The sequence below is a fragment of the Carcharhinus amblyrhynchos genome, chromosome 6 (genome assembly GCF_965287045.1).
Source record: "Carcharhinus amblyrhynchos chromosome 6, sCarAmb.v2.hapA, whole genome shotgun sequence".
In the NCBI taxonomy this organism is placed as follows: domain Eukaryota; kingdom Metazoa; phylum Chordata; class Chondrichthyes; order Carcharhiniformes; family Carcharhinidae; genus Carcharhinus; species Carcharhinus amblyrhynchos.
Genome location: NC_137329.1, coordinates 42,497,886 through 42,503,885, shown reverse-complemented (window position 1 = coordinate 42,503,885; position 6,000 = coordinate 42,497,886).

Here is a 6,000-nt window from a genome sequence, read left to right as displayed (position 1 = left end):
GAGGGTTCACAGAGGGCCAGTGTAGGAGGATTCACAAAGGGCCAGTGTAGGAGGATTCACAAAGGGCCAGTGTAGGAGGATTCACAAAGGGCCAGTGTAGGAGGGTTCACAGAGGGCCAGTGTAGGAGGGTTCACAGAGGGCCAGTGTAGGAGGATTCACAAAGAGCCAGTGTAGGAGGGTTCACAGAGGGCCAGTGTAGGAGGGTTCACAGAGGGCCAGTGTACGAGGGTTCACAGAGGGTCAGTGTAGGAGAATTCACAAAGGGCCAGTGTACGAGGGTTCACAGAGGGCCAGTGTAGGAGGATTCACAAAGGGCCAGTGTAGGAGGATTCACAAAGGGCCAGTGTAGAAGGATTCACAAAGGGCCAGTGTAGGATTCACAAAGGGCCAGTGTAGAAGGATTCACAAAGGGCCAGTGTAGGATTCACAAAGGGCCAGTGTAGGAGGATTCACAAAGGGCCAGTGTAGAAGGATTCACAAAGGGCCAGTGTAGAAGGATTCACAAAGGGCCAGTGTAGGATTCACAAAGGGCCAGTGTAGAAGGATTCACAAAGGGCCAGTGTAGAAGGATTCACAAAGGGCCAGTGTAGGATTCACAAAGGGCCAGTGTAGGAGGATTCACAAAGGGCCAGTGTAGGATTCACAAAGGGCCAGTATAGGAGGATTCACAAAGGGCCAGTGTAGGAGGGTTCACAGAAGGTCAGTGTAAGAGGATTCACAAAGCGCCAGTGTAGGAGGGTTCAAAGAAGGTCAGTGTACTTGGTGCAATGATCTGTGATGTGGGAGAATATCATTGTTGAAGAATCCATTTTCTACCTCGACGTTGATGAGTTCACGAAAGCTGAACCCTGACATGCCCCAGGCACATGCTTTTCCTGACTCAAATCAGCTCCACTGAAACCTGTTAATGAGTTCATCATTGAGTTTAACAAGCTGTTAATTGAAGGCTTGCATGCACCCCCCCCAAACACTCTCCTCATGCTCTCATCACATCCCAGGAGCACTGGGATCTCAGTGATGCCCTCTGGGAATACAATTTTCCACGTGCACCCAATTTGGTATTTGCCCTCGCTGGCGATGAAAACCCAGCCCCATATATTTACAGTTTCGAAAATGCAATCGCTGCATTTTTAAAAAAATCAGACCCTGTTCTCTGGAATTGGATAAGCTTTTTGACATCAGCTGCTTAGCAACGGGGCATTGTTCACTTAAAAACAGGGAGCAACCAATTGCAACCTTAGCTTAAACTGATTGCGTCAACTGCAGCATCATTAATTTAACAGCTGGTATCACTATCTCCTGATGGCTGTCCAACTTTATTTAAAATTGGTTTTGAAACAGCTACACGATGCACCAGGAAAGGTTAATGAATCAGCTTTTTCCAGTCTGATACATCAGGGGGTTTGCAACCGTTCAACCATGCCTCCCCCTCCCCCCCACCTCCCACCCATCCTCCATGTTGTGTTATAAAAATTGTTCTCTATACATATTACAGTCGCAATTAAACATTTATTATTTTTGGTTCACTGACTTTAATATGAGACTTGCTGCTGAACAAACATTTCGTTATCTCTTACCTCCCCACTTAGCAATAAGGGTGGGTGAAGAGGACATTTTAGAAGCCTGAAATTTTGCTCTTTGTGGAAAGGCTCCCAGGCCAGGTTTTGTCAGAATCTCCCTTAGGTTAGTCAGACTTTTCATTGCTGGACAGGATTCATACACTATAATTGGAAAATTTGTGAGCTTGCAGTGAAGTGAGGGGATGTCCCCCACGAGTATGCCCCCTAAAATTATAAGTAATGTATCTCTCAAAGACCTGCATGTTTCTTATAGTTTGCAAAGCTCAAAATAAGCAGACATGTCTGCAAAAACATTCACAAATACTCATTTCATAAAGGCTCAGAAAAAGCATCAAAAGTCTCAGAAAGGATGTGTTCAATTTCAATTGCAGTATTGTTTGCCAACAAACATTGGGGTGGCACGGTGGCACAATGGTTAGCATTGCTGCCTCACAGAACCAGGAATCTGGGTTCGATTCCCAGCTTGGGTCACCATCTGTGCGGCGTCTGCACGTTCTCCCTGTACCAACGTGGTTTCTTCCGGGCGCTTGGGTTTCCTCCCACAGTCCAAAAGATGTGCTGGTTAGGTGCATTAACCACGCTAAATTCTCCCTTAGTGTACCGGAACAGGTGCCGGACTGTGGCGACTAGGGGATTTTCACAGTAACTTCATTGCAGAGTTAATGTAAGGCTACTTGTGGCACGAATAACTAATAAACAACAGCGGTGGCTTGAGGTCATTCAGGAAGCTCTGAGGCCGATGTAAGGTGGCAGCAAAATTAAAGCAGCTTCTACTTGAAGGAGTAGTTCAATATTTATTCGGTTTGTTTTCCAATAGCCATTAAATTGAAATTCAGTTGCAATAGTAATAGGAGCTGAAAGCGATACATCGACACAGAGCATGTAGCCTGTTGCTAAGGTCAGCCTGACAATGATCCCTTCCCCCCGCTATCAGTATTGTTCATTTCCAGCAGCTGGGTTGAATCCCACATGTGCCATTGGGCATGCAGATTAATTCATCCTCATTCAATCTGTTTCTTGCTGCACGATGCAGAATCTCGAACAGTTCCTCTGTGCTGTCCTCTCAGTTACTGTCAGTACCTGGGCGAGGACTGTACTTTACCCATCACAGCCATGTCTGCATTGTTGTGTTTGAATTAGTGAGCTGGCATCTGCTTCTTTCCCACCACAGTGAGGGTGAGAGGACCTGGCCACACATACAAGTCCACTGATATGTTACAGCATCACTGAGGCTCTGGCTGCAGAAGATGGCATGCGAGGTACACTGTTGCAAGTTCAGATACCCTGACTTGCACTTGACTCTGTATCCCTTACTCTCAATCCCTACTGATGTACTGAGCTGTTTTCCCACAGCTCTGCCTTCTCGCCATGAATAAAAATACAAACAGCATTGTTTGTCAGTAATAAAAGGAGATGCTGGAGGGATGGTAATGTCAGTTAGAATCTTTTAGCTGGCAGAGACCTTGAAACCTTGCAGCCAGCTTATTGAGCACTACACTTCTATTGAATTGTGCTTGATAATTCTGTTCCCCCTTTGTGCGCTCTCTCCCTCTGACTCAACTGTTTTACAAAGTTTAAATACAGGTGTTTGTTGCAAACGTGTGAAGTAAGCAAGCACGAAGATAGTGGCTCAAAAACTGAGTGCAGTTAGAGACTGAGTATAACCGTGAGTATTTGGTAAGAGAGGGAATTCAGTGCATTTAAGGGTCTGAGCTGGGCACTGCGATGCATTAGGGGAGGGGGAAGATAGTTACCTTGGCCTTTTTGCCCCAGGACACAGTCACATCCTTTGGCAATGGTTTGCAAATTTGGTCCCTGCTCAGGGTGTGACTGGCAAGTATGGGGATCCAGGAGTTAAGACTGACGGAACCTCAATCCTTGCAACTTTCCAACAAATTTGCAACTTGTGTGGATAAGAGAAGGCAATGCAGGAATGGTGAGCAAAATGGATCTCTATAGCCAAGAGCAAAAAGTTCCAAAAGCTGGGGTGCTTGCCCGTTGCCACGGTTAGGGACATCTCCTCAGGGCTGGAACGGAGCTTGGATCTAGTTGTTGCAGTCCATGCAGGTACCAATGACATAGGTAGGACTGATAAAAAGGTTTGCTGTGAGACTCTGAGCAGCTGGTGGCTAAAGTGAAAAATAGAAGCACATAGCCTGTGAATTACAACCTGAGTAAGAAGTCTCACAACATCAAGTTAAAGTTCAACAGGTATATTTTGGTAGCATATGCTTTCCGAGTGTTACTCCTTCTTCAGATGAGTGAAAATGAGAAAACTGGTGTAGGATCAGAGAGTTGAATGCAGGGCTCAAAGGTTAATGTTGGAAAAAATGGGTTTTGATTCAGTGGACGAGAACAAATATTGGAGAAAGAGGGAACTCTTCGTCAGAGCTCTGATGAAGGGTCATCCAGACTTGAAAAGTTGGCTCTATTCTCTCTTCACAGATGCTGTCAGACCTGCTGAAATTTTCCAGCATTTTTCTGTTTTTGTTTCAGGTTCCAGAATCCATAGTATTTTGTGTTATTCTACCAAAGGGATGGCTGTCACCTGAACAGCGCTGAAACCTGAGTGCTGGTGAATCGTATAGCTAGGGGAGTTTTAAACTAAATAGTGGAGGAGAGGGTTCATGTGAGGAGAAATTTAGAAAGTTAAAGAGAAATGAAATGGCAATTGTGCATTGTAGCAATGTAGATAAGGATAAGAAGCGATAGAAGTGCAAACGTAAGAATGCACCAGCAAATACGGACAGAGTAGGGAAAATGGTAAGAAAAAAAGACATAATGGAAGGCACTTTACCTGAATGGTCACAACACTCATAGCAAGATAGATGAATTAGTAACATAGATATAAATTATATGAGGACTCTGACAGGTTACTAGATGGCCTAGGCTGCGCCCTGAATATTCAAGTAATTAACATTTTGGAAAAAGAGGGGAAAAAAAGGAGTTCGGCTCCATGAATAAAGGAGGAGATCAGTACTGTGATCTTGCTTCAATGATCAAAATGTTGAATCAGCTTGAATGGATATAAGAAATAGAGAAAAAAAAGCCATTGTTGGGACTGAAGGGGCTCACAGTCACTGAGTGGCACGGTGTCACAGCTGCTGTCTCACAACGCCAGGGACCCGGATTCAATTCCCAGCTTGGGTCACTGTCTGTGTGGAGTCTGCATGTTCTCCCTGTGTCTGCATGGGTTTCCTCCAGCTGCTCTGGTTTCTTCCCACAGCCCACAGCTGGTTAGGTGCATTGGCCGTGCTAAATTCTCCCTTGGTGTACCCAAACAGGCACCAGAGTGTGACGACGAGGGGATTTTCACAGTAACTTCATTGCTGTGTTAACGTGAGCCTACTTGCGACACCAATAAATAAACTTTAAAACTTTAAACTTTAATTCATAGGTCCCCTAAAAGTAGTTACATAGTCAGACAGTGTCTAAATCAAGAGATAATAGAAGCTTGCAAGAAAAGTGCTGCAATAATCATCAGTGACTTTAATCTTCATGTCGATTGGACTAATCAAACTGACAACGGTAGCTTTCTCTCACTTTCCGTCCACCAGAAGATCAGAAGTGAGGATATTTGCTGATGACTGCACATGTTCGGCACCATTCGCAATGCCTCAGCTACTGAAACAGCCCATGTCCAAAGGCAGCAAGAACTGGTCAGTATTCAAGTTTGGGCTGATAAGTGGCAAGTAACATTTGTGCCACACAAGTGATAGACAATAACAAGACAGAATCTAATCACCTTCCCTGAAGGAATTAATATCATTGTATTCCCCACTATCAACATCTGATAGTTACCATTGACCAGAAACCTAACTGGACTAGTGATATAAATACTGTAGCTACAAGAGCAGGTCAGACGCTGGGAATTCTGCAATGCATAACCCTCTGCCTTATTCTCCAAAGCCTATTCATCTACAAGGCACAAGGTAGGGGATGCAGGGGAGATGGGGCAGCATACAAGAAAGTGGAGCTAGGGCCACAATCAGATGAGCTATGAACTTACTGAACAGTGGAGAATCAAGCTTGAGGGGCTAAGTGGCCTATTCTACACTTGTATCTTCTGTTCTTCTCAATGGTGAAACAAATGAATCAATGCTATGATCAAATGTGCTTATAGGACAGATACAGAGCTTGCTGAATATTGTAGTTCAGCTCTGAATCAATCTTTCTCCTCAGAAACATCCGAGGAAATGTTTTGAATGCAGGGAATTGGGATTACATATTTGATTTGCTGTCTGATTTAAAATTCAGCAGCTAGTCTCTTCAAAAGTAATCTTTATGGTTCGAGGTTGTGTGGTCAACTGTAGTTGATACAGAACTGTAAATACACTTACAATCATAGAATCATACAATGCAGAACGAGGTCAATCTGCACTGAATCTCCGGCATAATATCTTACCCAAGCCCTCTCCC